The 10,000-nt window shown below is 59.9% G+C and overlaps 2 non-coding genes and 1 pseudogene across 2 annotated transcripts in view; all 3 read right to left on the bottom strand.

The window, feature by feature from the left end:
* The window catches only part of LOC145273161 (large subunit ribosomal RNA), a 5,721-nt gene extending 3,942 nt beyond the window's left edge, over positions 1 to 1,779 (bottom strand). The window contains exon 1 of the ribosomal RNA XR_013866192.1: positions 1 to 1,779. This exon is cut by the window's left edge and continues 3,942 nt beyond it. This is a non-coding gene — a ribosomal RNA (large subunit ribosomal RNA).
* A 593-nt stretch (positions 1,780 to 2,372) lies between these two features.
* Positions 2,373 to 2,530, bottom strand: LOC145273358 (5.8S ribosomal RNA). The gene has a single exon (XR_013866351.1). It is a non-coding gene; the product is annotated as a 5.8S ribosomal RNA (ribosomal RNA).
* Positions 2,531 to 2,925: 395 nt separating this feature from the next.
* Positions 2,926 to 5,294, bottom strand: LOC145273491 (small subunit ribosomal RNA; annotated as a pseudogene).
* Between the last annotated feature and the right edge of the window lie 4,706 nt (positions 5,295 to 10,000).

Genomic DNA, 10,000 nt, shown 5'->3' with positions numbered 1-10,000 from the left:
TGGAAGCTGGCGCCCGGCAATTCCCCTTTTTGGATGATGCGCCGGTCCCCTCTCGGGGAGGAGGGAAAAACAACCGCACGTCAGCCACGAGCCTTCCCTCTCCTATCTCTCTCGGGAAGAGAGAAAAAAGGAAAAGTTGCGGGCACCGCAGCAGCGACGGCGGAAGGCCGAAAACGCCGCGCCGGCGGGATCGGGCACGGCTCGGAGGCGGGTGAGGCGAGGAGAAGACGACGGCACGAGACCGACGACACCCCCCGACGACCCCCGGACGACTTTGCCACGACACCTCTCCCGATCGACGCCCTCCTACACGCTCTCTCGCTTTCGCTTCGCCTTCGGGGTTAGTCAGAGGTGGCCCCTACGACTCGCGAACGGCCAGGACTCCTCGGTCCGTGTTTCAAGACGGGTCGGGTGGGTTGCCGATGCACGTCGCTGACCCGGGGTGGCGGGCGGCTCGAGTAAAAAAGCGTCGCCGAGCGACCTCTCCGGAAACGGAAACGGGCGCGGGCGGGGTTGCCCCCGACAAGAACCCGAAACGTCGGCGAGGTGCGTGACGGCGAGGCCGCGCCAGTCCTATCCCGCCTCTCATCGCGCACGCGCCCGAGACGGTGGGGCGCCTAAGGAGCGACACACAGAGTGCGTCGCCCGCACGCGACTTCCGGCGGGATCAAAACGGACCGGCTCGCCACGTGTAACGGATCGTGTCAGATTTCCTCCGTTCCCGGCAGAAAGGGGCAGTTACGTTCGCGGGCCCGACGGCCGGTGGCCCCCGACTTCACAAGGTGGGAAGACGGGGGTTTTCAGGGTGATGAAACGCCTGCCGCCTACGGAAAAAAACCCGCGTGTTCGACCTGCACGCCGGGAACGGGTCGCGACGACGGACCGGAGGGGAAGTGCGTCCGGTGCCGGCCGCGCGGAGGTCGCGCCGAAGCGCCCGCGCCATGATTACGCCGAGCGATGATGAAGGGGACGGGTGCAGCGGAGTCGCGCGCGGAGGGAGCAGGAGGAAAGAAGAAGCGGCGGCGACGGATGCGGCGGGTTAGGGCCCGGCGGCAGCAGCGATCGAGAGGACGAGTCCCCTCCGTCGCAGCCAACCGACGCAGCCACCTACCGACGCCGCGGTCGTCACCACGTTTCCCTTCCCGCTATCCACGCGGCCCGTCTCCTTCGTCGGCGACGCGGGCACAAAAGCTGGAACCGCGGGGAACGAGTCCCCCGCGGACACGACGAACGACGACCTGTGCCGCGACGGCCTCTCTTTCAAGAACACACATCGAGTTTGGGCTCGAGCCTAGGCAGCACCGGACTGAGTCCCCCCGCGATCGCGGTGAGCGGTCCCACCCGTTTACCCCTGGGCGGTTTCACGTTCTCTTGAACTCTCTCTCCAAAGTTCTTTTCAACTTTCCCTCACGGTACTTGTCGACTATCGGACTCGTCCCGGTATTTAGCCTTGGATGGAGCTTACCACCCGATTTGGGCTGCGTTCCCAAGCAACCCGACTCTCGGATCGAAGGCCGTCGCTCGCCGTCCGCACCGAATGGGCCTGGCACCCGCCGCGGGCGGCCCCGATCGAGGGAACTCCGAACTATGCGAGACGAAAACGAACGGCTGCCTTCGACCCATGCGCCACACGTCCCGAAGCCTTTTACTTGCGACGGGATTCGGCGTTGGGCTTCTCCCGGTTCACTCGCCGTTACTAAGGGAATCCCGGTTGGTTTCTTTTCCTCCGCTTAGCGATATGCTTAAGTTCAGCGGGTCGTCTCGTCCGAGCCGAGGGCGGCGGTTTTTAGTAGAGTGTGGTGTTTGGAGGAGAGGAATCTCGATCGGTACCCTCCGTGTGACGACGGCTGGCCGATATAGCGCCCGTCCGACCGAAAATGAAGAAGCCAACAATTAAAAAAAAGCCTGGGTCCTCCCCATCCGACGTTGCCTACGACGCGGCCACCTTTTTACGGTGCGACGGCCGTGCTCGTCGCGCTGCTCGAGGCGTCGCTGAGAGACACCTTCATGAGGCAGAGAGCGAGACGAGCAGGCGGCGCTTACGTCGGCAGTCGGTTAGGTCGGTGCTTTTTTTTTGTTTTGTTCTCCCTTCGGCTGCTTTCGGACAGACTCCTCCTGCTCCTCCTCCACAGTGTTTCTTCACGCGGTCGAAAAGGGAAAAGACTCCGCGGTCTGCCAGCGGGAGACGAAGGAGGAGGCCGGAGAGGGTTTTAAAAAAAAAAAAGACATTGAAAGGAGTCAATTCTTTTTTTATTTTTCTTCCCCCTCGTCACTCGCTCCTGCGACGTCCCGGTTACCACCGTGCCGAGGACCGGGCGGGCACGGGGACGGCAAGATGTCGTTTCGTTAACGGAGAAAGACATGTAACGTTCCGCCTCTCGACCGGACGTGGCCCCGAGACAAGGGATCTCGGGGCCGCAATGTGCGTTCGAGGTGTCGATGTTCACTGAGTCCTGCAATTCGCATCAGTTCTCGCGGCTGGCCGCGCTCTTCATCGACGGACGAGCCGAGTGATCCCCCGTCCAGGGTTCAGCACTTGGGTTTTTTTATATTAGTTTTTGTTTATATAGATTTAGTAGTGTGCGAGGAGGTCTGTGCGAGGAGGCGTGACGGCATTGCAATGTCGCGAGTAGTTTGTTTTTAGCTAGCGGCGGTGGCACAGCGGCTGCAAAAAAACAAAAAACGATAAAGCGGCGACAAGGCAAAGAAGAAGCGGCCATCACTTGCGGTGGGCGAAAAAACAAACAGGTGGTAAGACGCGGAAGCAAGCAAGAAGAGCTGGGGCTTTAAAAACCTCCGCGTCACCACAAATCTATCTCTCGCTCCGCCTTTTATAGGTTTGTTTGCGCGCATTCGAGGCGTTGACGCCGACAGACAGAGGAGGTAGGCCGGAAAACAACAAACCAGTCTCGAACGGGAAAACGGTAATGATCCTTCCGCAGGTTCACCTACGGAAACCTTGTTACGACTTTTACTTCCTCTAAACGATCGGGTTCGGTCGTCTTCTCCAGGCATCGAACGCCGAGGCGTAGATGCACGAGTGTCGTGACGGACACGTCGCGCACTGCCCGGCGGCGTCGTCGGCCAGATCCGAGGACCTCACCGGACCGTTCGATCGGTAGTAGCGACGGGCGGTGTGTACAAAGGGCAGGGACGTGATCGACGCGGGCTGTTGACCCGCGCCTACCGGGAATTCCTCGTTCACGGGGTTGGTTACAGGCCCCGATCCCTATCACGGGAGGTGGTTCAGAGGTTTCCCAACCCTCTCGGGCCGGGGCGAAGTCCCCGCTGATACCTCCAGTGTAGCGCGCGTGCGGCCCCGGACATCTAAGGGCATCACAGACCTGTTATCGCTCCGCCTCGTGTGGCTTTCTGCCACCCGTCCCTCTAAGAAGTGCGTGAGAAAACCGACCCGGACCCGAGCGCCACGGAGGACGCCGAGCCCGCCGTAAAAATCACTGACATCGGCGCACTAGTTAGCAGGCCGGAGTCTCGTTCGTTATCGGAATCAACCAGACGGATCGCTCCACCAACTAAGAACGGCCATGCACCACCACCCACCGAATCGAGAAAGAGCTATCGATCTGTCAATCCTACCGGTGTCCGGACCGGGTGAGTTTTCCCGTGTTGAGTCAAATTAAGCCGCAGGCTCCACTCCTGGTGGTGCCCTTCCGTCAATTCCTTTAAGTTTCAGCTTTGCAACCATACTCCCCCCGGAACCGAACTCTGGTTTCCCGCAGGCTACCCGCCGGGTCATGGAAGCGAACGCCGGCGGATCGCCGGTCGGCATCGTTTACGGTCGGAACTACGACGGTATCTGATCGTCTTCGAACCTCCGACTTTCGCTCTTGATCGAGGAAAACGTGCTTGCCACACGCCATCGCTGCAGTTCGTCTTGCGACGATCCAAGAATTTCACCTCTAACGTCGCAATACGAGTGGCCCCGACCGCTCCCTTCGATCATTGCCTCGCCGTAGACGGAGACCGACAGACGTAGACGAGGCCCTCTTCCATCATTCCATGCTTATCGTATGCAAGCTTGAACAGCCCGCTCTGAGCACTCTAATTTTTTCAAAGTGAACGTACCGGCCGCCGCGGACACTCGGTTAAGAGCACCCTTGGAGGAGAAACCGCCGACCGCAACACGCGCGCAGACAAGACACGAAGCAGGGACTCGGAGCGGACCGGGGGGTTCAAAAAAAAGAGGAACGCGCGGAAAGGGAGAGGGAGAGAAGCGCGGGGGTCAGAGTGCGGGGATGCGAATGAACGCACCCAAACACACACACGTAGCACCCCCCCGTTAGACTACTCCCGGAACCGAACCGACGACCACTTGTTTTTTTTTCCCGGATCCCGATCACGACCTCCTCGTCCACCTCGCCGGCAGGACCGCGTGGCGGGTATGCTAGCGGTTGACACCGGCGGAAAGGGCCGGGAATGCGAACGGACGACCAAAGTCAACGACGGACGATGGCGCCGCCGCCCCGGGGCCGCTTGCGCGACCACGAACCCGAGTTCGGACTACGAGCTTTTTAACCGCAACAACTTTAATATACGCTACCGGAGCTGGAATTACCGCGGCTGCTGGCACCAGACTTGCCCTCCGGTTGGTCCTCGTTAACGGATTTGAAGTGTACTCATTCCGATCGCGGGGCCTCGACAGAGTCCCGCGTCGTTATTTTTCGTCACTACCTCCCCGTGCCGGGAGTGGGTAATTTGCGCGCCTGCTGCCTTCCTTGGATGTGGTAGCCGTTTCGCATGCTCCCTCTCCGGAATCGAACCCCGATTCCCCGTTACCCGTAGTAACCACGGTAGGCACTTAACCGACCGTCGACAGTTGATAGGGCGGACCCTCGAGAGACCCGTCGCCGGGCGTGAAAGCTCGTGCGATCGACCAGTGAGTTATCCAGAGTCACCAAAGCGGAGCGCGCCGCCCTATGAGCCCCGCCACCGAACGGACCCGCGAGCGGGAACGCCGACGACGGGAGGACGGAATGACGCGCATCGGTCTCAGTCTAATATGTAGCGCCGCGACCCGGAACGGCCGACGCGGGTGCCAGCGCGCGAGGCGTGGCGACGACGGCGCGCCGACCGATCGCGGCCTGTGTCACATGTATTAGCTCTAGAATTGCCACAGTTATCCATCGCCTCCGAGGAGGAATACGGTCCCGAGGATTAGGTCCGGTTCCTGAGCCATTCGCGGTTTCGCCCGTTCTAATGCGTGGCGTGAACTTACACTTGCATGGCTTAAGCTTTGAGACAAGCATATGACTACTGGCAGGATCAACCAGGTATCGTTGGAATTTGGGACTTTGTTTCGACAGAACGACAGACCGACCGACCGACCGACCGACATAAGACAGACAACTACAACGACGGGCACGTGTTTATTTATTTTTCGAGGGGGTTCGCCGTCAGTAGAAGCGCGCTGCCCGCGCTGATGGCCTCTTTTTTGTTTCTCCCCTGACTTGGACCGAGACCGAGACTCAAAGAACGAAAGCGACCAACGTCGACAACAACAACGACAACGGCACCCTTGACAGCGATACATACGACAAACGACAAGCAGCACGACGGCAGTGCACACGGACATCGAGGGTCAAGGTGCAGACTGAACTCGCCGAGGTCGTCGTCATCGTGGTCGCCATCGATTCCGTCTCGTCGTCGTCGTCGTCAACGTCCACGTCACAGCCGGCCGAGAAGAGAACAGACGACAGCGTCGACAACAACAACATCGACAACGGCACCCTTGACAGCGATACATACGACAAACGACAAACAGCACGACGGCAGTGCACACGGACATCGGAGGTCAAGGTGCAGACTGGAATCGTCGAGGTCGTCGTCATCGTGGTCGCCATCGATGCCGTCTCGTCGTCGTCGTCGTCGTCTTCGTCGTCGTCGTCGTCGTCATCAACGTACCAACCGACCGAGACGAGAGAGCAAGCAACAACGTCGACAACAACAACGACAACGGCACCCTTGACAGCGATACATACGACAAACGACAAACAGCACGACGGCAGTGCACACGGACATCGGAGGTCAAGGTGCAGACTGAACTCGTCGAGGTCGTCGTCATCGTGGTCGCCATCGATGCCGTCTCGTCGTCGTCGTCGTCTCCGTCGTCGTCGTCGTCGTCGCCAACGTCAACGTCAACATCACAGCCGTCATCGGGGAGGAGCTGGACCAGGGCAGCGGCGGCGTAAATTTTCCCGTCACCTTCGTCGTCGCCTTCGTCGACCGACCGACCGACCGGCGTCGTGTTCGTGCTCGGAAAACCGAGGAGAGACAACGTGCACATGGCGCGTTCTCGCAAGCGGCTCCTCGGTCCGATTTTTTTGGGCGGCTTTTTCGAGCTTTTTTTTTTTTCTCACCCTTTCGTCCGTGCGACGGCGAACGTTAGGGGAAAAAAAAAAAAAAAAAAACGACAACAACGCGGCGGACCGGGCGAACAACATCGTCGACACACACGACATTGACGACCGGTCCCCCTTTTCACAATCGCATCGAGATAAAAACGAACGAGTCCGATTCGAGCACCGAGTCGCGAGCGGGAGGACTGTCGGTGCAAGTATCGATCACTGACGTGAGCGCTTCGCCGGACAGAGGATGGCTCATCCGGCAGCCGTGCAAATCGACGGTATGGGAAGAACGAACAAGAAGAGCAACGACTTGATCGGCGGCTTGGGAACTGCGGACGGTGAAAACGGGTTAATCGACTGCGACCACGACTGCTCGATCGATCTTCTTTGGCGCTAACAAAGGTGGAGGTGGCGCAAGAAGGGACTAGCGCTATCACCGTCCACGTATCAGAAGATGCGGCGGCAGACGTCGACGCTTATGCGTTGTCGGACGAGAAGTCGCTGCAGCACGTGTACCGCGAGCGGGACGTCCAAGGTTTTGCCAGACGGAAAGAAATCGGGTGTCAGCGAACGTTCACACGGCTGTGAGATCGGACGCTGACAGGAGTAGGAGGCGGCAGGCAGGCGGCGGTTACGGCGGCGGCGCCTGCTGCTGCTCATCCTCCTGTTTGCTGCGGCGACTTCCAGGACGGGAGAGCATCGAACAACGTACGTATGGTTACAAGGGGATCAGGATCTACATAGTGCATCCCCCGCGGCTATTTTTGTTTGTTTGTTCGCTCGTTCGTTAATTCGTTCGTTCGTTCGTTCGTTCGTTACAATGTACGTTTTTCCGTTCGACGGCGGGAGCGGCGGCGTTTCTCCCTAATCCGGAGGATTATCGGTCGCACAGCGATGGGTCGTTCGGCCGATCATCGAAAGATTCGCAGGTAGTGGTTGAATGGCAGAACGGCAGCAACAACAGCGGCGGCTGAGAGCGGCGAACGCTGAGGCGGAAGCAGAAGCTGCAGCAAAACGTATCGGCTAAACATGGTGGACATAGATATTGGCTGACGACGCGGGTACCACGACGACTATGGAACCAGGAAAAGGAGCCGTTAGTTGTTCCAACATATCGTTCGACACGTCGAGCAGCCCTAGGTCCACGGAGAAGCATACACCACACGTACCACGTATTATAACCTAACGACGATGAGCGGGCGCACGGTTTGGCAGGAACGAAGGCGGCGGATCAAAACAGTTGGAGCGCGGCGACAGCGATAACGGTGACAGCCCTAGGCGGCGGAGATGCCACTTTCTGACGCCTTTGCGACAAGCCCGTTAGAGACGTTCCGGACCACCACGAGGCAAAGAGTCGCTGCTCCGACGAACCGACACACCAAAGTGTGCTTCCTACCGAACATGTTTTATAAAACTTTCAAACTGGAAAACCCCAGAAATGGTGTTGGTATTCGTCCAGACCCACCTCCGACACCTGAAATGGTGGTCAAAAAAAACGTCGATTATACGAAGCGACATTTCTGGTCGGCGATTTTCCAGTTTTACGCCTACTGCCATGGGGGATGTCGGTAGGCGTCGCAAAGATGCCTTCTCGACGCCTAGGCACACCAGGACTTTGTCATTTTTTCCCCCTCGACATTCCTGGTCCGGTCTATTCCGATTTTACACTACCGCCATGTGGGGGTGGCAGTAGGCGTCGAAAAGTGCCTTCTCGACCGCTAGCGACACCACTACTTTATCGAGCTCTGGAGGCCCGCACACCGACCCGGGGCCGCGGAGTCGGACCCCGGGGGCCTCCTGGCGTCGCCGCCGCTCACTTGGACGCCTTCCGCAACCTGTGGTCCCGCTCGGGGCCGCCGGAGCCTCGCCGGACCTGACCGGTGTCGGTAGGCGTCTGGAAGCGCCCGGCCGACCTGGACGAGGTCCCCTGGCCCCCGGGGGACACCCCTTAGTTGGATGGGGGTGCTGTCCCGGGCACACATGCAACCCGCGGCCGCCTACCGACAGCCCCTTCGCTCGATTCGCTACTCCTTTCCAAACATATGTCGGAGAAGCCGGGCGGTTGTGAAACCCCAGAAATGGTGTTGGTATTCGTCCAGACCCACCTCCGACACCTGAAAAATGGTGTCAAAAAAACGTCGATTATACGAAGCGACATTTCTGGTCGGCGATTTTCCAGTTTTGCGCCTACCGCCATGTGGGGGTGGCAGTAGGCGTCGAAAAGTGCCTTCTCGACCGCTAGCGACACCACTACTTTATCGAGCTCTGGAGGCCCGCACACCGACCCGGGGGCCGCGGAGTCGACCCCGGGGCCTCCTGGCGTCGCGCCGCTCACTTGGACGCCTTCCGCACCTGTGGTCCCGCTCGGGGCCGCCGGGAGCCTCGCCGACCTGACCGGTGTCGGTAGGCGTCAGTCAAACTTGCTTAAGAGGCAAAGCCTCCTCACACCTTAAGAGAGTCACAGTTAGTCCGCCGTTTACCCGTGGTCGTCGTCGGGGGTGCCGGTCGGTGTGTTTCGCTGGTTTGTTTCTTTCTTACTTTAGCTCGCTCCTATAAGCTACTTCTAGACTGGAGAAGCCGGGCGGTTGTGAAACCCCAGAAATGGTGTTGGTATTCGTCCAGACCCACCTCCGACACCTGAAAATGGTGGTCAAAAAAAACGTCGATTATACGAAGCGACATTTCTGGTCGGCGATTTTCCAGTTTTGCGCCTACCGCCATGTGGGGGTGGCAGTAGGCGTCGAAAAGTGCCTTCTCGACCGCTAGCGACACCACTACTTTATCGAGCTCTGGAGGCCCGCACACCGACCCGGGGGCCGCGGAGTCGACCCCGGGGGCCTCCTGGCGTCGCCGCCGCTCACTTGGACGCCTTCCGCAACCTGTGGTCCCGCTCGGGGCCGCCGGGAGCCTCGCCGACCTGACCGGTGTCGGTAGGCGTCTGGAAGCGCCCGGCCGACCTGGACGAGGTCCCCCTGGCCCCCGGGGGACACCCCTTAGTTGGATGGGGGTGCTGTCCCGGGCACACATGCAACCCGCGGCCGCCTACCGACAGCCCCCTTCGCTCGATCGCTACTCCTTTCCAACATATGTCGGAGAAGCCGGGCGGTTGTGAAACCCCAGAAATGGTGTTGGTATTCGTCCAGACCCACCTCCGACACCTGAAAATGGTGGTCAAAAAAAACGTCGATTATACGAAGCGACATTTCTGGTCGGCGATTTTCCAGTTTTGCGCCTACCGCCATGTGGGGGTGGCAGTAGGCGTCGAAAAGTGCCTTCTCGACCGCTAGCGACACCACTACTTTATCGAGCTCTGGAGGCCCGCACACCGACCCGGGGGCCGCGGAGTCGACCCCGGGGGCCTCCTGGCGTCGCCGCCGCTCACTTGGACGCCTTCCGCAACCTGTGGTCCCGCTCGGGGCCGCCGGGAGCCTCGCCGACCTGACCGGTGTCGGTAGGCGTCTGGAAGCGCCCGGCCGACCTGGACGAGGTCCCCCTGGCCCCCGGGGGACACCCCTTAGTTGGATGGGGGTGCTGTCCCGGGCACACATGCAACCCGCGGCCGCCTACCGACAGCCCCCTTCGCTCGATCGCTACTCCTTTCCAACATATGTCGGAGAAGCCGGGCGGTTGTGAAA

This window comes from Euprymna scolopes, unplaced genomic scaffold (genome assembly GCF_053919585.1).
Source record: "Euprymna scolopes isolate OS-2025 unplaced genomic scaffold, ASM5391958v1 sca1, whole genome shotgun sequence".
NCBI classification, from domain to species: Eukaryota; Metazoa; Mollusca; class Cephalopoda; order Sepiida; family Sepiolidae; genus Euprymna; species Euprymna scolopes.
The sequence above is the reverse complement of the archived record's forward strand: the minus strand, read 5'-3'. Positions and strand labels throughout refer to the sequence as shown.